Source organism: Pipistrellus hanaki, assembly GCF_964339955.1.
Source record: "Pipistrellus hanaki genome assembly, chromosome: 11".
NCBI lineage: Eukaryota > Metazoa > Chordata > Mammalia > Chiroptera > Vespertilionidae > Pipistrellus > Pipistrellus hanaki.
The window spans coordinates 37,410,439-37,433,535 of NC_140513.1; positions in this window are offsets into that span (position 1 = coordinate 37,410,439).

Sequence of the window (23,097 nt, forward strand, 5' to 3'; positions counted from 1 at the left end):
TGTTCACATTTGAGTGGGTCCTTCACTCAGCCTCCTACAACACAATCCCTGGGAGCTTGGAAAAGCATGCAGGGTAATAGCCTGAAAACCCTGGTTTTGGGCAAGTTAGAAAGAGAAGAAAAGGGAATCTTGTTTTGATCATTTTTGGGTAACAATATTGAGTCTCCTCTCTAAAGTAACATTTCAGGCCAAAAAATCACATGCATAGACATTAAAATCCTTTCTAGTTCTTGTCTGTCTGCCCAATTTTCCCATCCTGATAAGAAGATCTTAAGGGTATGTGCAGGTTGCCCAGGACCAAACCAGAGAGGGTATGGGCTGCATTACCACCATTTGTCCACCATCCAGAACTGAAATAGCATTGCTGACATGTACACATAAGTAACTGTATGACATTGAAATTGGGATTCAAAAGGACTTTTGGCCCAGAAAGAAACTCACTACAGACTGATTCATTTGCCTCTCAGCATAACCATTATTGCTTCTCTCATTTTCGGTTCTTATAAGTATATTTCTAGTAGCACATGATCTCACTCATCTAGGGGAAATGATAAACAACATAGACTGATGAACAAGAACAGACCCGGAGACAAGGAAGCATAGCTCAGACTGTTGGGCCTCAGAGGGAAGGTAGAGAAAGGGGGGGATAAAGGGGAGAGATCAACCAAAGGACTTGTGTGCATGCATATGAGCCTAACCAGCGGTCAGACAACAGGGGGGTGAGGGGATGCGTGGGGAGGGGTTTGGGATGGGAATGGAGGGATGAGGACAAATATGTGATACCTTAATCAATAAAGAAATTTTAAAAAAAAGATCGTAAGGATATGAAGTATTGCTTGTTTTCTTTATAGCCTCAGGTAGTATCCACTTAGGGAGAAATGGAAAACTGACATCTTCAGGTCAAATTATAAGATAGCTAATATGTGAATATAATCTAAACCATATAGCATAGTATAAAATATGATTTTATATCAAATGCTAGACAGATTACAATAAGTTTATGAGTTTATAAAGATAACGGAAAAGTAGTTATTATAGTGAAAAGAGTATTAGCCTATGTAAGAGTTTGCATCTCTGAGCCTGGATTCACCAGCTGTGGGATCTTTGACAAATCCCTTAACATCTGAGATGGAATCATATTGTTATAGGCACTGCATGGGGATATCCAAAAGTTTAAAAATAAAGCTCTCTCCTCTAAATAGCTTCTGATATGAGGCCAGAAAAGATATATAGACATAAAGGATTAATGGTAAGACACATCTAAGTCTGATACTTGATATATGAATATAATAACTACGCTCATAGGAATATTTTGAGAAATAAATGCAATAATGAATGTGAAAGTGGTTTAAAAAAATTGTAAAACAAGTTTTAAAGGTTCCATACTACAATTTTATTTCCAGTGCTCTAGGTTTTCTATTTTTATCGCAATATTTAACTAAAACACTTGCTATGTCATTCCAATAACAGATAGTATTAGAAGAGTCACACTCAGTATTTATGAATCCCCAAATTATTTGGACAAGTATTCCTGTGTCCTCTGAGAAGGAGTGATTCCTGCCTTCTACCTAGAACTGTTACCAAGATAGGCAAGAAGGTAGTAAGTATCCTTCTGGGAGATCTGTACCACCAACACCTACAGAGTGGAAATCTCTTCCTTCTTATCAAAGAAAACACAAGCTCAAAATCTATTTTTGACTAAAATTCTTTTTTCCTTGATTAATTCCACCTTAAATTCCCTTCCATCCCCAATTATTTTTGTGTTAACTCTACCATAAAGAGCTTATACATGTTCTGAGCTCGAGTTTGGAAAGCTTGTGGAATATTCATGGGGAAACATCAGATAACATGATGCAAAGAAACTCAGTTCTTCTGAAAGAACTATGCATGACCACAGCATGGATTTTCTTTCTTCAAGTTAAATGGAATTGTTTTAAATTTTAGGCGCATTCCCAAGCAAGCCTAAGGATGTGTTGGATACACAAAGTGAAACTATCAAATTTCAAAGGATCTAGAAGCTGTTGGGCAGAAAAAGTGAGTATTTTAGGGGCTAATGGGCATCTCGGCTCAGAGCTTCCGAGGTTATAAACAGGATATCGCTTTGTTTGCTCTTGTAAGAGAAGAGCAGAGAAATGCCTAATTATGGAGGGCAAATGCTGTGCCTTAAATAACCATATAACAACAAACCATATCACTTCATAGCAGGCAGAAACCAGATTAATTTGGGAACACAGCATGGTAGAAAAGAGTTCGTTAATTCTCAAGACTCTTAAACCCTCAAAGACTGCTGACTCTGCTTTTCCTGTGCTGCAATCCTTCCCCCATGTTGGGCAACAGTAAATAAATGGCAGCTATTTAAGCACTGCAGATGAAGTTTGTAGCTGAGAACTGAGTCCGAATAAAGAGTCCACACAGTTCAATGGCTCTGACTCCCAGTGTGCATTTAAACCCAAATTCCGTATCCAGGTAGCTGAACAGAATAATGAGACTCATTTCAGCTGAGGTGTGGGGTTCCACTCATAAATATAATAAATAGCTTGAATGACAAAAACATCTTTACTTTAATGACTCACATCTCTGTGAAACAAAAATCCAAATCAAACTAAATAGTTGGCCACAAAGGGCATTAAGGCCTTGATTGAAATATAATAACAGCCCTGGCTCAGCTGGTTGGAGGTCATCCCATCTACCCCACAACCAATCGATGCTTCTCTTTCACATCAACGTTTCTGTCTCTCCTTGTAACAAAACATAGAATATAGATATAAATAAAAGACAATATAAACAACTAGCAAAATTTTAAATAAATGAGTGTGTGATGTCACAAAGATTTATATATTAAGTGTGTTTTACTTTAATGATTGATTAATGCTGCAAAAACAACAACTATATAATCTCAGGAACAAAAACATAAAGCATTTATTTTTCTTCCTGTTTTTAAATCCTCACCAAAGGATATTTTCCATTGATTTTCAGAGAGAGTGAAAGATAGAGAGGAAATATTGATGTGAGAGAAACACAATGAATGTTTTCCTCCTACAATCGCCAAAAGCAGGGCCCACACCAGGCAGGAGCCTGAAACCGAGGTACGTGTCCTTGATCAGAATCAAACCCAGGACTCTGGTCTGCAGGCTGATGCTCTATCCTCTGAGCCAAATCAGCTAGGGCAAGCATTTATTTTTCATTCTGCACCTGCTGGGATTCAACTGATGTAGATTGGAGTCTAAGCTGTGGGTTGTGTCTAGGTCTGGTCTGTGTTTAGATTCAACTCCCCTCATCCTTCTTGAACTAGAAGATATGTACAAGCATATTTCAAGCCTTTGCTTATGTCACATCTGCTAACAGTCCATTGGTCAAAGCAAGTCACATGACCAAACTTACTAGTAAAGCTGTTATGCCCAAGTGTCATAAACCCCAAAGACTACCAGGGAGCCGAATCCGATGCAATTGCAGAAAGCCTGTATTTATTTCGGACTAGTCCGAGCTCAGTCCCACTTACACCAACAAGGGCATGGCAGGAAATAGGAAGAACTTAACATATCAATGGGTTTTATAGGGAGGGTGGTGCCGCTACCTTGGCTGACCTGATTGGTTGGGTTAGGCCTAGGGTCCAGTTACCTGGAGCTGGACCCGCCCCACCCTGCCCTCTCACCCCGCCCTGCCCTCTCGCCCCGCCTGCCCCCTCGCCCCTCCCTGCCCCCTCACCCCGCCCTGCTCTCTCAAAGCCAAAAAGCAGAAAAGTATATTTTGCCCATTCTAAGACATTGACAAGTGTGTGAATATATAATTCCCCTGGAAAGGGGAATGAAGAATTGCAACCAATAATTCAATCTACAAGAGCATGGATGTCACAAAGAGAAGTGGGCCATTCATGTCTGTAGTAGGCCTTTATATATCAGGGAACCCCTACACCAAAATAAAAAAGAAGGACTTATGACCTTCAGAGCTGGAAAGAACCTTAATCTAACTGCTCAATTCACAGATGAGGAAATTTAGGTCTCAAAAGAGGAAAAGGCTTCTCTATAGTCATGTGACTGGTAAGTGGCTGATACAGATTGCAGGTCTGGCCAATTCACCTTCAAAGACACAACAGTGGGACACAGCAGAGGAAGGGGAGGAGCCCTTTCCCCAAGCAAAATGGAGTCAGTTCAAGTAACAAGGCTTTCCTAAAGATGGAATATTCTTTACAAAACTCAAGTGTTTTTGCTGAAACACAGAAATCTCTGGGCCTCCTGATTATTTCTATCAAGAATAGAATGTTACATAAACAACTGCCAAACTCACAACTTCCATAACTAACTAACTATTATGCCTAATTTAACAAAACTATTGTCAATCTGTATATATTCTATAATCTTTACCCTTCCTCAAATGAAAGCAGAACTACCATAAGTTGTTGCCAAAGTTATTCTAGTTCATATTCTCTCACCAGCAAATTTATCCTTAAAGGCTTCTCATACTTCATTCTTCACTCTGTGGACCCACACCAGCAGCATCATCCTCTTTCCAGGCCCTCTCCTATGACACCCCAAAACTAATGTGCGTTCTTTCTCTCTTCACATCTTAGTCCTCCACCTTCACAAGAATATTTTTTCATGTTCTTCTCTTGCTTTTAAGTGATGAAGAGATAAATGATGTCTTAGTTTATTTAACACCAGGGCCCAGCTAAGGCAGTGCTCAAAGCCCATGTGCTGAATCAAGGAAGTGGAATAATAAACTCTGAATACTGCACAGAGGTGTGGTGACTGTTCCTATCAAATAAAGTCTAAAACAAAGCTAATCATTCATATGTGTAATCATGTCCTTCTGGATTAATAGGCACAAATAATAAGCTGCCCACATAAAGGACTGGCACATTTAGAGAGAAAAATCCTGCGTTTCTGCTGCAAGTGGTAGGAAAAGGAGTTAGGAGACTTCCAAAATCCCTCGGATCTTTAAATATTGAAAAGTTTGTCCATCAAAAGGAAGAAAAGTCTTATTTGGTGAAGCTCCAGAAAACAGAACTAGGACAAGCAGGTGAATTTAGGGAGAGAAATTATTTGTGCTCAAAATATGGAATAACATGGTGGCAATTAGTGCTATCTAAAAATGGACTAGGCTGCCTCACATGACACCAAGTTCCAGGTCACCAGCAGCACCTGAGGAGCAGCAGTGACAACTTGTCAGAGATGACATTCAGGGATTCTTTCTGGAGACTGGGGGTGAGAGGCTGGTGCTGTGAGGTTCTTTTGATTCTGCGATTCTGATTAGGAGGTATTAGGAGGTTCTAAGCAATTCTGGTGTTAAAAACTTTATTGATAGATTTTCAAATAATATTTTGCATTGTATAAGATTGGTCTTCTAAATTAGAGATGATGAAAGAGTAAAGTATATATGCTACCACTATTACTTTCAAGTTGTTAACAAAATAGGCATATTGCCTTGGCTTTGTTTTGCCAAGTTACCTGTTATTGAAGTAAATTCTCTAGCATTCCATAAGGGTGGCAATGCAAATGCATTCTTGCTGCTGAGTGAATAGCATGCTCCTAGGCACCCAAGAAATGAATGCTCTTGTCTCCCCAAATTCAGGTGCTGAAATCCTAACCTCCAATGTGATGGTATTAGGAGATGGGGCATTTGAGATGTGAACAGGTCATGAGGGTAGAGCTCTCATAAATGGGATTAGTGCCCTGTTAAAAGAGGGGGCTTGCCCCATGCCCTGTGTGAGGACACAGCTAGAAGATAGCTGTCTATGAATTGGGAAGCAGGTCCTTAGTAGACACCAAAACTACCTGTGGCATAATCTTGGACTTCCCAGCCTCCAAATATTTCTGTTTGTAAGCTACCTAGGCTATGGCATTATATTATAGCAACCCAAACCGACTGAAACAATCCTAAACTAGGAGTTGATAAACATTGTTTATGAATGGCCAGAGAGTAAATATTTTAGGTTTTATAGGCCACTACTCATCTCTAGGTTGTACCACGATAGTAATCACAATATATGAAAGAATGAGCATGGCAATATTCCAATAAATTTTTATTTATAGTGAAATTTAAATTTTATAAAATTTCATGTCATAAACATCATTCTTCTTTCACTGTTTTTTTTTCCAACCATTTGAAAATATTTTTTAAATAATTCTTAGTTCATGGACTGCACTAAAGCAGACATCAGGCTAGCCCTGGCCAGTGTGTCCAGTGGTTAGAGTGTTGGCAAATGTCTCAAAGGGTCATGGGTTCAATTCCCAGTCTAGAGCACATATGTACCTCTGTTGCAAGTTTTTCCCAGGCCTCAGTTGGGGCACATGAAGGGGGCAACCAATCCATGACTCACAGAGAGTATATATGCTACCACTATTACTTTCAAGTTGTTAACAAAATAGGCATATTGCCTTGGCTTTGTTTTGCCAAGTTACCTCTCTCTCTCTCTCTCTCTCTCTCTCTCTCTCTCTCTCTCTCTCTCTCTCTCTCTCTCTCTTTCTCTCCCTCCCTCCCTCCCTCTCCATCCCTCCCTCTTTACACTCTTTCTAAAAATCAATGAGAATAAAATATCCTCAGGTGAGGATTAACAAAATTATAATCCTATCTAACAAAGAGGGAATAGGCTAATTGACCCTCACATTGTCACAAAGATGGCAGTGTACACAGCCAATAAGGAGTGAATATGCTAATTGACCAACATGAATTTTCAATGAATTTTCATGCACTGAACCTCTAGAAATAAAATAAAATAAAATAAAATAAAATAAAATAAAATAAAATAAAATAAAATAAAATAAAATAAAATAAAATAAAAAAGGTATCAGGCTAGATTTGGCCCACAGTACACAATTTGCTGATATCTTCATAATAACAGATCTTGAGAATGATAGAATTGGTGAGTTATGTTTGGTGGAAGCCATTCACATTATTTCTAAAAATAGAAAATCAGTTCCATGATAATACATATAGATTGTTGAACTGACTCCACTAGTTCAGATATTGCCAATATTTAAGTCACAAATCAAAAGTGGCTTCATTCATTCATTCATTTCTTTAACAAATACTTATTGAGTATCCACTAGGTACCAGACACTGGACAACTTACTAGATAAAAGAGCAAACATACAAATTCATTCCCAAAATATTCTTTTAGAATTACCTCATAACCTTATTTCAATTTGTTTGGGATTTGGAATTATTTTAAGTAAAACTTTTTCATTTATAGAAATGTTTGTCTTTTGTTTGTATTCATCAAACCCATACCCTGAAAACTATAGTCAATGATTAACAAGAGGAAACGGTGTCAGCCCAAGTCAAAGGTATTATTGACTTAGTGAAACAAAGAAGAGCTTTTAACATGCTTGACAATAAAACTTTATATTCAACTGAGATGAGAAGCCAGTACATGTTTTATCATGTGTATCAGGGATGCTTTAATTAGAGATAACAATAGTTTCAGCTGGGGAAGGGATGCTTTGTATTATCTTTCCATCTCTAATAGCATGAAAGTAATTTTTAGATAGTGATTAAGTGTAAGTTTCCACCCTTCAGGAAAATAATGATCACAATGCACTAATCTTTTGCAAATCAGGAATTGGGTCATTGCAGGGACAATCTGATTATCAAAGTGTATTTGTTGGCTGCCTCTTAATTACCTATGAAAATGCATCTGTTCTTTCTATCTGAGTGTGTTTAAATATATTTGTAAGCTTGGGTATGGCTTGACATTCATCACAGTCCTGTTCCTAATAGTGAGAAATTAGAAACAGCTTGCATGTCCATTGGGAAAGGAGTAAATAAATATATCAGGTACAGCCATACAATGAACTATAGCCGTTAAAGACCAACAGTCATAATTGAAAAAAATATGTCTAATATATATTAAAGTTTCTTAGCAGGTTACAAAACAGCATTTATAGTTTGATCTCTCTTACATAAGGTCATATACCTTATGATACTAACCAAAATTTCAAAAATGATTACATTTAGATGGCCACATTAAAGGGTGATTTTTACTGTCTTCTTTTCATTTTCTCTATTGCTTGAACTTTTTACATTGGATACGTATTGGTATTTACATTATCTTTAATAAATAAATAAACCATTTATTTTAATCTATAAAATTAAAAGTCAACAAGGTTTTTATGATTCTTGGAAATGGGGGAACCTCTGTAATACTGTTAATAATAAATAATAAAACTATTTGTATGATTAATAAATCATATAATTTATGGTCAATAAGTGATAATTTTAGTAACAAAAACTGTAACAAGCACATGAAACTTCTCAGGTATGGCAAGGTTTTACTTATATAGTGTGGGTTTATTATAACTATTGAAACTTACCCTTAACATGAACATTTTGAGAACACCAATCCAATCTCACTATCCTGCTTTTGGCAAAGCTTAGAATAATATTGTGGTCCTTGTCTTCCTCTACATGCCTATTTGGATTCTAGAAGCTCAGCATCCTGGCACTGGGATGTTTAAAGATAAAGTCCAGATCACTCATCCTACAAATGAAGGAACTGAGACAGGGAGGTGACATGACCTGCCCAGTGCCCCACAGATAAAGCTTGTCAACACAATCGCTTTTGCTTTCCCATCAATCATAAAAAGTTGTGTACATTAAATATGCACAGCTTTTTGTATGTCAGTCATACCTCAAAAAACATATCTCCACCCAATCATAAAATTTTCATGGTTGCCCTGGCTAGTTGGTTGGGTGTTTCCTGAGCACCAATAGGTTGTTGGTTTTGTTCCCAGTCAAGGCACATGCCTGCGTCTGGGGCTTGATCCCCCTATAGGAGATGTGCAGGAAGCAGCCAACAGGTATTTCCTTCTCACATTGATCTCTCTCTCTCTCTTTTTCTCTCCCCCTCCCCCCTCTAAAAACCAACTTAAAACACAACAGCCCTTACTGGTTTGGTTCAGTGGATCGAGCATCGGCCTGCAGACTGAAGGGTCCTGGGTCTGATTCCGATCAAGGGCACATGCGCGGGTTGCGGTCTTGATCCCAAGTGAGGGGCAATCAGGAGGCAGTCCATCAATGTTTTTATCTCATTATTGATGTTTCTATCTCTCTCTCCCTTTCCCTTCCTCTCTAAAATCAATAAAAATATATATTTTTAAAAAAGAAAACACACAACAACAAAAAACAAACAAAAACCTTCCATGAACACAAACGAAGTTCACACTGGAATTTGTTAGCATGCCGGCCTGTGTATATCCACAGAGGTGTGGGGTGTGCAAGGACGTAATGACAGGCAGTGGGAAGACCCGGGCACACATCTGCGGGGCTGCACCTGGCAAAAGTGAAGCGGTGTGTTGACAGGAGAGCACTTGAGAGGCAAGGAGATTTGGGAGAAAAAAAGTACTTGGGTGTTAGCCAGATGCCTAGGAAACACTGGAAATGCTTATACGCTGCATCCAAAGAGGGTTTCAGATGTGGCATCTGCAGCCTTCTATTAAGAGGTGACATTTGAAACTAAAGTAGATACAATTCTGTAATGTATAGAGAGGGGAGAAGTTAAAGGGCTTGGATGAAAAAAGAATTCTGTAAAAAGTGATAAAAAAAAAAAAAAACACTAATAGCTATCATGTATTGAGAATCTACTATGCCCTTTACATGAACTGTTACACCAACCTTTCATCACAACCCACAAACCTCGGCTCTCCAATGCAGCGTTTTTCAACCGCTGTTCCGCGGCACACTAGTGTGCCGCGAGATGTTGCCTGGTGTGCCGTAGGTGCAGACAAGACAAGAATTTTATAATTTTTCACTATTTTGTTTACTTAATATTTCATAATAAAGTAATTATAAAATACTTTCTTTGTGTTTATTTGATTCCTATTCAAGAGAATTACTTTATATATAGTCAATATAGGCACAGAGTTAAATTTTTTAACATTTTCTAATGGTGGTGTGCCTCGTGATTTTTTTCATGAAACAAGTGTGCCTTTGCCCAAAAAAGGTTGAAAAACACTGCTCCAATGAATGCTGCACTAAGTCCCTGACAAGAGGGGTCAGGCGGTGAGAAGGCTCGGACATCACATCACAGGAGGCGATGGAGACGAAAATGCTGAAGGGAAGGTTCTTCCTGTCAGGTGGTGCTCTGCAGTTTAGATGGATGAAGACTGTGAAAAGCCATTGGATATGGTGTGGAGGACACTTTCAGGGTTCTTTTAGTTGTAGTCTCCCTCCTGCCATGTCACCATGAAATCTGACCCTACTGGGCCAACTGAATTTAATTACTAGGACTGAATTGCGTCTCCAGTAAGTGTGCTATTTTCTGGAAGTAAATGATTCATCTGTATGAGGTAAAGGAAATTTTCCAGGAAGGCCAGTTGCTATTTAGCAAATGCCTTCAGTTTTTCAGGGCAGTTGTAATCATTTACTGACACGTATTATCTCATTCTTTCACGAGGCCAATCTATAAAGTCTATAAACATGCTTTATAAACTGGTCCCTGTTTCTTCCCTCCCTCCCACTCCTGCCTTCTTGCCTAAAGCTATTTATTACAAAGTTGTCTGCAGAAAGGCACAGTTAAAGCAATCAAGCGCTGTCAATGGGGGTGGCTCAGAAATGTGGCCCTGCAGTCAGGCCAGTTCTGAACTGCTTTTTGTCACACTGAAATTCATAGCCATATGCTGTTGTAAAGCTTTATCATTATTTGCCTTCAAGTGTTCTAGTCATCCCATTTGTATGCTTTTCTCTTGTCTCTGAAGGATCTGGGTTTCTGATGACATTCATTCTACTAGACCAGGCTGAAGAATTGTAACATCTTCCTTATCCACACACATTTTTCCAAAGTGTACCCCACTGACATGATGTCCTAGAATAGAACTCCCCAACAGAAATAGAATGCAAGCCATATATGCTATTTATAATTTTCTAGTTGCCACATTTAAAAAAAATTAAAGAAACACATAAAATAAATTTCTATATTTTATTTAACCCAATATATCCAACCTGCTATCATTTCAACATTGAATCAATATTTTTAAATTACCAAAGGGGTATTTTACACTTATTTGTATTAAAGTTTAAAAAATCAAGAATCTGTTTACACCTACAGATTTCAGATTAGTTATATCTTTGTGCTCAAGCAGCCACATGTGGATAGATGCCACTATATTGGACAACACAGTTCTAGGTCCTGAATGAAGATATTAAATGAAATCAGACTTTTAGCTAAGCCCTCTGTTAAGGTCCTTTCTTTCCTCATCTTTTCACCACCACCACCACCAATTAATTCAATTTAGAATGGTAGTTCTTGTGCAGGCTAACCTTTCCAACTAAGTAGGAACCATGTCTTGGGCATTTCTGCAGTCTCCATCTTACCTGTCATTCTCCCTCATCTTCCCTTCATCTCAGAAATGGGAATACCAGTGCCCAGAGAGGTTGGCAATTGACCCAGGGTCACACAGTGGTTAGGCTCTAAATTCAATCTTACTGGTGACCAGACCAGAGTTTTTCTGACTTCCTTAAGTTCTTAATCATTTCCCTTCCCCCTTTGTTTGCCTTAAAGCTCAGTTACTTCCTTTTCAACTCTCCAAGAAGAAAAAGTTTATCTTACCCTTCTTCTTGGACATTAAATTTACAGCCTAAAACACATGTGTCAAACACAAGGCCCGCGGGCCAAATCCAGCCCGCCAGGCCTTGCAATGTGGCCCGCACCGCGCTGTCATCACTGCACTCCGCTGTTAGTTGATGACATTGTCAGTTTATGACTGTTCAGTAAAGCATTTGGCCCGCGATTTAGGCTGGATTTTAGATTTTGGCCCCTTCTCTGATTGAGTTCGACACCCCTAGCCTAAAACTAAACTGATTCTCCAAGCACAACGGATGAATTTAGGGATTGCCCAGTAGTAACTTAGATCTGGCAACTTCTCTTCACAGTTCCTCAAACATAAAGCTAATAGACCCTCCACTTAGGAAGGGAAGAGAAGTTATTCACTAGATGACTTTATGACTAAGAATTCTGCTACATACATTCCTGTAGTAAACTCTGAAGACTGAAAGGTTAGCTTCTAAAATGTTATTATAGTAATTTCTTCAGGTGCCACTAGCAATTCATTATTGTTGTTCATTTGTGTTTTGAGATTCTTCTACAATGAACATATTTGTGCAAACAAAGAATACATAACAAAAATAAATAAATGTGCCTAGTAACTTTTACAGGGAAATAATAGTCTGATGAACCAGTCTTGGCTTAATTTTTCCAGATTTACAAAGAGGAGGTTTTTGTTGTTATTGTTATCATTTCAGGTATTCACCCAAATATTTTTCAGGGATAGAAATGGAGACACAATGCAGTCTAAGGCCCTACTGTATAATAATCACTCGTAGGTATGGAATGACTTAACAGTAATTCAGGTTGAGCACCCAGAACTATTCCACTTAGATTTCTATTAGTACAGAATATGAAAATACTTGAGCACTTCAGCAATGCTAAGGGTTCATTGATCTGTCCTCTCAACCACCGAAACAACAGTCAACTCTTCATATGGCCAAAGAAATTAAGGGACACATTTTATGCATTTCTCAAAATTATTCTTTTGTCTTTGGTTAATTTAAAGCCTTTTCATTGGTCATTTTCAACAGATAAACAAGTAAGGTTCTCACGGATATCAATCTGTCCTGAATGATTTGTACTGCAGCTTTCAACATACACTGTGGAAGTGGGGGAAGAAAACCTTATATTTTCCTAAGACTTTTGTTTGCACATTCTGTGCCACAAGAAAACAAAACAAATGCACTATTTGGTACAAAATGCACAGCTATTTAAAAATAGCTATGCTACTGTTTGTTTGACCAAATTCCATAACATTTTAGGTTCCCTGGTAGAGTTTACAAATATAAAGGGAATGAAGAAGTAAATGTTTTTGTAATTCAAGTTGAAAAGACCATGTTTATAGTTTTCTGGGTTTAGATGTACGTACTGTTTTTTTCTTAAGTTGGGACATACCTGCTATTTGAAAAATGCAAAAAAGATACAAAAAAAAAAAACCCTCACCACAATAGGATCAATACTTGAGTTCCTCAGTAAACTGGTATTTATAGAAGTAGATTTTGGTTTCTCTGTCTGGAGGTGGGGAGTGGGGGGGAATACTGAATGATTTACAAATAACTCAGTCTATCTTCATTTTCACTTTAAAGAAAACATCAAGTCTCTATTTCAGAGCAGAGTTCTTGCCACCATGCCAGTGTTCTCCAATTTATTAACATGATAATACATTTATGTCTTCCCTGGGAACCAAAACTTTTATAATCAGAAACTATGATGTGCCCCAGCTGGTTTGGCTTTGTGGATAGAGTCTCAATCTGCAGACTGAAGGGTCCTGGGTTTGATTCTGGTCAAGGGCATTTGCCCAGGTTGCAGGCTCCATCCCCAGGAGGGGGCATGCTGGAGGCAACTGATCAATGATTCTCTCTCATCATTGAAGTTTCTATCTCTTTCCTTCTCCCTTTTTCTCTGAAATCAATAAAAATGTATTTAAAAAAACAAACTATGATGCTATATATCTACACTAATAAAAGAGAAAAATGCAAATTGACCATCCTTCCGCCACACGCACCAGCCAATCAGGAGCAAGTATGCAAATTAACCCAATAAAGATGGCGGTTAATTTGCATGCACAGGCACAGAGCAAAAACTGAAGACAGTGTAGAAGGAAGCCAAGCACTGCAGAAGGGAGCGAAGTGGCAGAGAAGGGAGGGAACGAGACAATGGAGATGGGAGGAAGCAAGGAAGCAGAGAAGGAAGCGAAGCCCGCTCCTTTCTCCACTTTGCTCTGGCCACAGGAAGTCCTATTCTTGTAGGAATCTTTCTGCAATGGGCCTCTAGTATACTAATAAAAGGGTAATATACTGATTAGACCAAGAGACCTTCCGGGAGACATTTTGGATGTCCTTCTGGACAAAGCCATAGTGGCAGGGCTGAGGCAGAGGTGGTTAGGGGTGACCAGGCCTGTTGGGGGAGAGGGCACTTGGGGGTGATCAGGCTGGCAGGGGGGCAGTTAGGGCAAGCAGGCTGGTGGGGGGGGGGCAGTTGGGGGCAATCAGGCCGGTGATGGGGGCAGTTAGGGGTGATCAGACCAGAAGGGGGGGGCAGTTGGGGGCGATCAGGTCAGAGTAGTGAGGGGTGATTAGGCAGGCAGGCAGGTGAGCAGTCAGGAGCCATCAGTCCCAAATTGCAAGAGGGATGTCCCAGATTAGAAAGGGTTCAGGCCAGGTTGAGGGACAGCCCCCACCCCCATGCATGAATTTCATGTACCAGGTCACTAATATATATATATATATATATATATATATATATATATATACACACACACACACACACACACACACACACACACACCGTATTTTTCGGACCATAAGACGCACTTTTTTCCCCCCAGAAGTGGGGGGGAAAAGTCCCTGCGTCTTATGGTCCAAATATAGCCTACACATATACTGTAAAAAAAAAGTTTTTTTACTTGCCCAGCTCTGTGTGGTCTCTGTGTGCTTGCCCGGCTCTAAAATGGTTTTAAATGCTGCTGTTTACTTTACAGGATTGATTACATGTGTTTATGACTGTGATGTTGGGTTTTAATGCACATAAAATATTTTAGGACACTATTTGTTTCAGAATCTTTTTTTCTTCATTTGCCTTCTCTAAAAACTGGTGCGTCTTATGGTCCAGTGCGCCTTATGGTCCGAAAAATACGGTGTGTGTGTGTGTGTGTGTGTGTGTGTATATATATGTGTGTGTGTGTGTGTGTGTGTGTATATATATGTGTGTGTGTGTGTATTAGTATATATATTAGTATATATATTTATATATATATTATACATATATTAGTGTATATATAACATATACACACATATATATACATACATGTGTGTATATAACATATATATTAGTGTATATATAACATATACACTAATATATATATTATATTCAACTTCAACTATATTCAGGGAAGAAAAAAGTTGTTAAACTAAACACAGTGAGTTATTTCAGAGATTTTCTATTAACATTTGTATTCTACCTACTTGTTCTGCCTCCTATGCTCATCAGCAAACAATGTAAGATGGCAAACATTTAAGAAAAATTTAAAGAGAGGAACTTAAACGTAAAAATGTGGACTTCATTATCTTTTAATTAAAACCTAAGATGAGCCCAGCTGGTATGGCTCAGTGGTTAAGCATTGACCTATGAACCAGGAGGTCACAAATACCAGTTGGGACATATGCCAGGGTTAGAGTTTGATCCCCAGTGTTGGACATGCAGGAGGCAGCCAATTGATTATTCTCTCGCATCATTGATGTTTCTATCTCTCTCTCTCTCTCCCTTCCTCTCTGAAATCAACAAAAATATTTTTTAAACTAAGATGAAACCATACATATATCAAATTATTATGTTGTAAACTTGAAACTAATATAATGTTACTAGAGGTCCGGTGCATGAAATTCATGCAAGGGTCAAGTCCCTAGGCCTGGCTAGTGACAGGGAGGCTGGGGCCTTCCTTTGTTCCATGCAGCCCACTGCACATCATATCAAGCAGTCAAACTCTTGGTCAGTTGAACTCCTGGTCAACTCCTGAGGAGACAATTTGCATATTAGCCTTTTATTATATAGGATGTGTCAATTATATCTCAATTTTTTAAAAAGATGAAAACAACATGATTTGATGTTGGCTGTGATGCATATGTCCCTGGGAATCTAGTGGGGGTCTTGTTTTGTTTTGTTTGTTTTGAGGATTCTAAGTTTGTTCTTATTTGGCAAAGCAGAGATAAAGCATTTGAATAAGTATTTTTTTGTTTTCAACCCACCATGCTAAAATCGTATAGTTACTATACCTTATGTTCTTTAGAAGATGTTTTTAAATAAGTGTTTTGAGACTATAAGTCCTCTTTTAATGTTTTTGGGCAATTACCACAGAACTAATTTTGAAAAGCACTCAATTACAAAGCAACTGAATGTAGGAAGTGACTATTAAAAAAACTATTTAAGAGTGAACTTGTTAACCCTTCTTGATTTCAAAAGTTAACTATTCTGCATGTATGAGAATTATCCATTCTATAATTCTGAATGGGAAAAACTTGAATATTTCATTTTGTATATAAAGTAAAGAAAAAGAGGTCTGGACTAAAATAAATGTTGTTAATACAGTTTACTCCAACTGGTAAGAAAATAAGTTTTAGGTTTTATTTTATAGACTTACATATTATTTAACCATTTTTCAATATAAATATGTACAAATTTCTTCCTTCTTATTGTTTTTAAAATATATCTCTATTTCAGAGAAGAAGGGAGAAAGAAAGAGAGATGAAAACACCAATGATGAGAATCATTGATTGGCTGCATCCTGCACATCCCCTACTGGGGATCAAGCCCGCAACCCAGGCATGTGCCCTTGACTGGAATTGAACCTGAGACCCATCAGTCCACAAGCTGACGCTCTATCCACTGAGCCAAACCAGCTAGGGCTGTTTTCCTTTTTAAACTAACATACTTTAAGGATATTTTTTGCTCATTCCCCCTGGTCAAACATATTAATTACATAATTTTCAAACCAGTACCTTCTTTACAAAATTAAGTGCCATATAAAATATTGTTTGCAGCCGGGACCGGTTTGGCTCAGTGGATAGAGCGTCGGCCTGCGGACTGAAAGGTCCCGGGTTCGATTCCGGGCAAGGGCATGTACCTTGGTTGCGGGCACATCCCCAGTGGGGGGTGTGCAAGAGGCAGCTAATCAATGATTCTCTCTCATCGATGTTCCTAACTTTCTATCCCTCTCTCTTCATCTCTGTGAAAAATCAATAAAATATATTTAAAAATAAATAAATAAATAAATAAATAAATAAATAAAATATTGTTTGCAAATAGAAAATAGTACGGTACCAAATCAAAAGAGTGAATCTCTAAAAAGTTGTGCTTTAGTATTCTACTTTTGGATTACTTTCCCTACATAATTGAACCTTTGCTTTTACATAGTTGGTTACTCAATAAATACTTAAGAGATTGAACATTAGGTTACCTTATCATTTTTATCTATTGTACAAAAATCGCAATTTAGATATTGAGCCTAATTGTAGCTGCTCAATGAATAAAATGACAATGGTGACAAGAATAGCTGAACATGAAGGAGCAAGGTAGTGATCACAATGAAACCTACATGCAGCACCTATAATATCAATTGTCTCAACTGAAAGTAAATACGACTTTGGGAACAAGCCATGGAGCCTCTGAAAACCCAGAGTGTCAATTCCCAACTAACTTCCCTAATTTTCAAATCTATAAAGAAATGGATTTTCAAAGTCTCTACCCAAAGAGAGATGCTGAATTTAAGCCAAATAACTCATTGCAACAAAAAAGAGTGTTGGTTAGATATATTTTCATTCCTTTTCTACTGAGGAACAAAGAAGAGCTAAGCTAAATTTGTAATATTATAAATTCCTATTTAGCATGTGAACCAAATAATTTCTTAAAGAACAGATACATTTTCAAGGAAAGCTGTGAAGTCTCTCTCTCCCACAGCCCTTCAAAAGTGAGACAGAAGAGGCTTTGTGTCACATAATGTGGGTCCAGTTCTGCTTTGAAGTTGGTGAAAGAGATAATTAGTGCTCTGAGGTTGCAGCTGTTGTGTGATATGAAAGTTCAAGGGCATCCATGCTGATTTTTCCCGCTACAATCCAACATTTTTTAAGTCAGAATGTGTGTCATTTTCACAAGCGTGAGCCAGACTCCATGTAACCATTTCAATGCTCATCATCAAAACAGGAAAGAGCAGTGGAGACATGACCTCTCAGAAGCAGTATGCAATTGGGTGGAGTAAAAAGTAAAGGAGGGTTTCTTGGGAAACTATAAAAAGTGCTGGATTTTTTGCCATTTCTGGTATCTAAATACAGGTCTAGCAAGAAAAACTATGAAGTGAACTCACAAGATATTCTAGTCCTGGTTTATTGATATAACACTAGGTTGACCTCTACAATAATACTTATTAAAAATGTCATAATGATGATCATGGCTATAATAACTGTTTACGATGATAATTGTAGGTTGAACCAATGCATCCTCCAGGTAAATAAATGATTCTGAAGCAGCATGACCCTCTCCACCAGCTGATACCATGTGCATTTGTACATGTCCAATTATTCAAGTTGGTTGTGAAAAGGCAATTTGAGAATGTAAAATTGTTTTTCTCCATTAAAAAAAAAGTGTTTGAGAGAACCAGCTAGAGATTTATCCACTAATTCATGTAGTAGGTATTTCAATAAGCATCTACTCGGTGCCTGGTACAGGGCCTGGTCTAGGGACACAGTAATAGCAAAACAAACATGGTTGGATGACTTATTTATACCAACCAGCTCACACAGAAAATGTATTCATAAACATGACACATTACCTTTCAGGGAAATATATTTTCAAAAGTGACTTTCTGCCATTGGTTTAGCAGAAGGTGCAGATCTGTACACATGCAAAGCTTCATAATCTGATTAAAAAGAAAATATATGTTGGCCTTTGAGAGACAAGTGTTATCATTTTAATTATAATAACGACTGTTTCCAGTTGCATCTTTATTGGGCCTGTGTTTAATGTTAATTCTAATCCACAAAACAACCCTGGAAGTAGGTATTATTTCCATTTTACAGATGGCTTATGTTGAGAGGCCCTTCCCAGTATAAAATCATGATATTCTACACAACTTGCAGTTCCATAGCAACAGTGGCAGCCCAGTCAAGGAGGTGAAACAATAGTGACCATTTACTGAACATCTACTCTGTCCTTGCACTGTTCCTGGCCCTTTTTACAATGGTCATTTCATTGAAATCTCAACCACTCTGCAGGATAGATAATCAACGTCCCCACATTGCTGATGCAGAAACAGGCTCAGAGACACCATGTAATGTGACTTAAACCACATAGCCAGTGAATGGCCACCTGGAAGGAATGCCAACCTGAAATACTTACTCAAATATCGATACTATCTCCTCTCTAAAATAAGCTCATCTACCACTAACATCCATTTCTCTAGGCCTTTGTTCAGGTTCTGCCCTCAGCCAAGAATGACCTACCCTGACTAACCCCCACTGGATCTTCAAGCTCAAGTGCAGATATGACTTCTTCAGTCCCAACCACCCTCAGGCAAAATTTGAAACCGTAGCACATGTTTTTGCTATTAGTTTGCATTGTAATTTGTTGGTATGTCTTTCTCTCCCATGGAATTTAAGACCTTGAAAGCAAAAAATGTATCTTTTTCACTTTTGAGTTCTCAACACATAATACACAGCTTGGCACTTAGGTTGACCCTCTAGTTGGTGGCAGACCTAATACTCATGCCCTCATGCTGTAAATTTAAAGGAACTCTAAAAAAAGTACCAAACCAATCCTCCTGCATTTATTTGGGAGCCACGTTTTTGGTTTGTTTTTATTTATCTGTTTGAAAGACCCTCAGAAAAGAGGATGTTACCATCTCTCTACCTTCTCTATTTGTGATTCCTTGTAATAGGTCACACTATCCTCATTTGTTCATGTTTCTGCCCCCTGAGAAAATATGTCTCCTCATAATTCAGAAAATACAAAATGGAATTTTCACAAAATCTGCCTTAATTTTGCTTGTTTGCTGGTTAGCTAAGTTGCACATGACACACAATTTTTATCTAAATTCTTGTCACAGTCACAGGTCTTTTTCTTGTGAGAAAGGTGATGACCACAAGAGAATACATATACTGGATGGTGCCAGAATATAGGAGCAAAGAGATAACACTAGCCATAGCCGGTTTGGCTCAGTGGATAGAGTGTTGGCCTATGGACTGAAGGGTCTCAGATTTGATTCTGGTCAAAGGAACATGCCGGGATTTGGGACTCAATCCCCAGCTGGGGATGTGCAGGAGGCAGCCAATCAATGATTCTCTCTCATCATTGATGTTTCTATCTCTCTCTCCCTTTCCCTTCCTCTCTGAAATCAATAAAAGTATATTAAAAAATAAAATAAACAATAAATAGTATGTGGCATGGCCCTTTAAACAGAACAAATGCATTTGCACTTATTTGTACCTTCAAATCAGTTGCCAATGCTTTATATATTTTTTTATTTATTGTTAAAAATATTACATAAGTCCCTTTTTTCTCCCATTGGCCCCTTTTAGCCTGTCCCTGTCCCCCACCTCTGCCAATGCTTTATTTTTCTGCAAGGAGATAGGTAAATGTTTTGATTCCTCTTTAACAGATTAGTAAACTAAGATATAGAAAGACTAAATTATTTGGCCCACACCTTATCCTAGAATTTGGAATTAAACCCAAAAGTTTTTACCTTCCAACCTTCACTCAAACCAAAGACCACATTTTTAAAAAGTAGATAGCAACTCTATGATTTTCTTCATCAAGGTAATCAGGTCATCACTTCAAATAACTCCTTTCTGCTTTAGAAATTATATTAATATATAATTGTCCTAAAAGCTTAGGTTCAAAACAGGCTAATAAAAAAGAAAACCTGGCCTTTTGTTATTTTTTTAAAAGTCTATACTGAATAGGGATATTCACAGATAATTGGCAGGGCTGTCTGGACAAAGAGTTACAGCTTTGTGGAATAAAAACATAGCCTGCATGTCCACATTAGCTCACGAAATTTCCTTTTTCTGAGAGGGCAAGCTGGCTGCCAATTCTTTAAGACAAAAAGCACACCCTCTTAAAACTGAATCATTACCTATCACATAAAACAAGTGCACACACACACACGCATCTTTAATAATTGCTTGAGACTTTAAAAAATATCCCTTCACTGCACATTAAGATACATATTTTATCAACCAAGATCAGGTTGTCCTTTCCTCACCCATGCTGTCAGAAAGGTAAGCTATTTATCAACAGCCTTGCTACATGAACAGGCTCATGATGTGGTGTAAACAGGGATGCCAAACAGACAGAGTAGATGACTCAAACTCATTCTAGAGTACATACACACTTGTAGGTTGAACTTAGTTCCTGCAGCTGGTTATCTGACAACCTATTTTAAAAACAGATTGTTTGTCCTGGACTGGTATCTCCTAGACTAGAGCATTGTCCTGTACACCAAAAGGTTGCATGTTCGATTCCAATTAGGACACATACCTAGATTACAGGTTCAATACCCAGTCAGGATGAGAATGGGAGGCAATTGAGCAATGCATCTTTTTCAGATCATCTCTTCTCTCTTCTCTCTTCTCTCTTCTCTCTTCTCTCTTCTCTCTTCTCTCTTCTCTCTTCTCTCAACTCTCCCCCTCCCTCCGTCCCTCCCTCCCTCTGTCCTTCCCTCCCTCTTCTTTCCTCCCTCCCTTTCCTCACTCCTCTCTCCTCTCTCTCCCATCCTCTCTCTCTCAAGTTACTAAACATATCCTCCAGTGAGGAAAAACAGATTGGTTGACCTTTATTCCTATGACTATTTTCTAAATCCTATACCTGAAATGCAACCTTCTTAAAGAAATAAGGCCTAATGCCTGCTTTTAGCATAGGTGGACTAGGATGACCATTCTTTTGGAAATGTGTATGGAAAGTTTGAACAAGGACAGGATGAGCTGAAACACAACACAAAACCAGAAGCAAGGTGACCTGCCACTACTGAGTGGGCATTTGGGTGGTTCTGGTACATGCCATAAAAGAGTGCAGTGGAGTATCCTTAGTCTGTTTATTGTCAACACTGTACCTTACTGAGACATTATGATCAGATGGATATTTACATTTGAATGGAAAACAAAATAGTTCCTAAGTCTACAAAGGCAGAAAAATCCAGACATCTCAATATGCTTCCCTAAAAAGTGAGTTTAAAGTCCACAATAAAATTTAAAAAGAAAATTACTTGGATCTACAAGAATAATTTATTGATTTGTTTATTAACTGCCTTGGGAAAACATTTCTCAGAACATTTAGTCATATTTATTTCTCTGTTATCTAGAAAGTCAAAAAGAGCTACTGAGCTGAAACAACTTTTTCCCCTTTATAAAATTTTCAGATTTCATCATAAATGTTATAATAAATGTCTAAGAGTCACAGAGCTTAATCCATCATATTTTTAGAAGTTAACTTAATAGGGTAGAATCTCAACTTTCATCTGTATGTCCACTTTGGAAAAGTATCTATTTCGATCCTCTGCCCACTTTTTAATTGGATTGTTTGCCTTCCTTTTGTTAAGTGGTATGAGTTCCTTATATATTTTGGATATTAACCCTTTATCACATGTATCACTGGCAAATATGTTCTCGAATACAGTGGGCTCCCTTTTCATTTTGTTGGTTTCTTTCGCTGTGCAAAAGCTTTTTATTTTGATGTAGATCCATTTGTTTATTTCCTCATTTACCCGCCCTAGGAGATGTATTGATGAACATATTACTATGAGAGATGCTGCCTATGGTTTCTTCTAGGATTTTTATAGTTTCACAACTCACATTTTGGTCTTTTATCCATTTTGAGTTTATTCTTATGTATGGTGTAAGTTGGTGATATAGTTTCATTTTTTTGCATGTATCTATCCAATTTTTCAAACACCATAAATTAGAGAGACTGTCTTTACACCATTGTAGCTCTTGTATGGTTTTCTTCTTTACTATTTTAATTTTTTTTGAATATTTTTAATTTTACTGTAATCAAATTTAACAGTCTTTACCTTTAAGATTGGTGTTTCTTAATTTCAATATACTTAAAAATAATTTCTTCCCCTGGCCAGTGTGGCTCAATAGTTGAACATTGACCTATGAACGTGGAAGTCATGGTTCAATTCCTGGTCAGGGCACAAGCCCATGTTGCAGGCTTGATCCTCAGTAGGGGGTGTGCAGGAAGCAGCCCATCATGATTCTCTCTTACTATTGATGTTTCTATCTCTCTCCCTCTCCCTTCCTCTCAGGGGAAAAAAAAGAAAAAAAGAAAAAGAATTTAACCTCTTATTTTATCTTCTAAGGTCTTACTGTTTTACCTTTCATAATTAAAAAGTCTACAAATTACCTAGAATTGATATTTTTATTTACAGTGTGAGTGAGTTGGTTGTTTTCAGATAGAAATTCTCTTTTCCACTGCATTGAATTTTTGTCATCACTATTTAAATTTATATTGATTTTTTAAAATAGATTTTCACAGCTCACTTTGTTAAATGAGGGTGTTTGTACCCTTCTTAT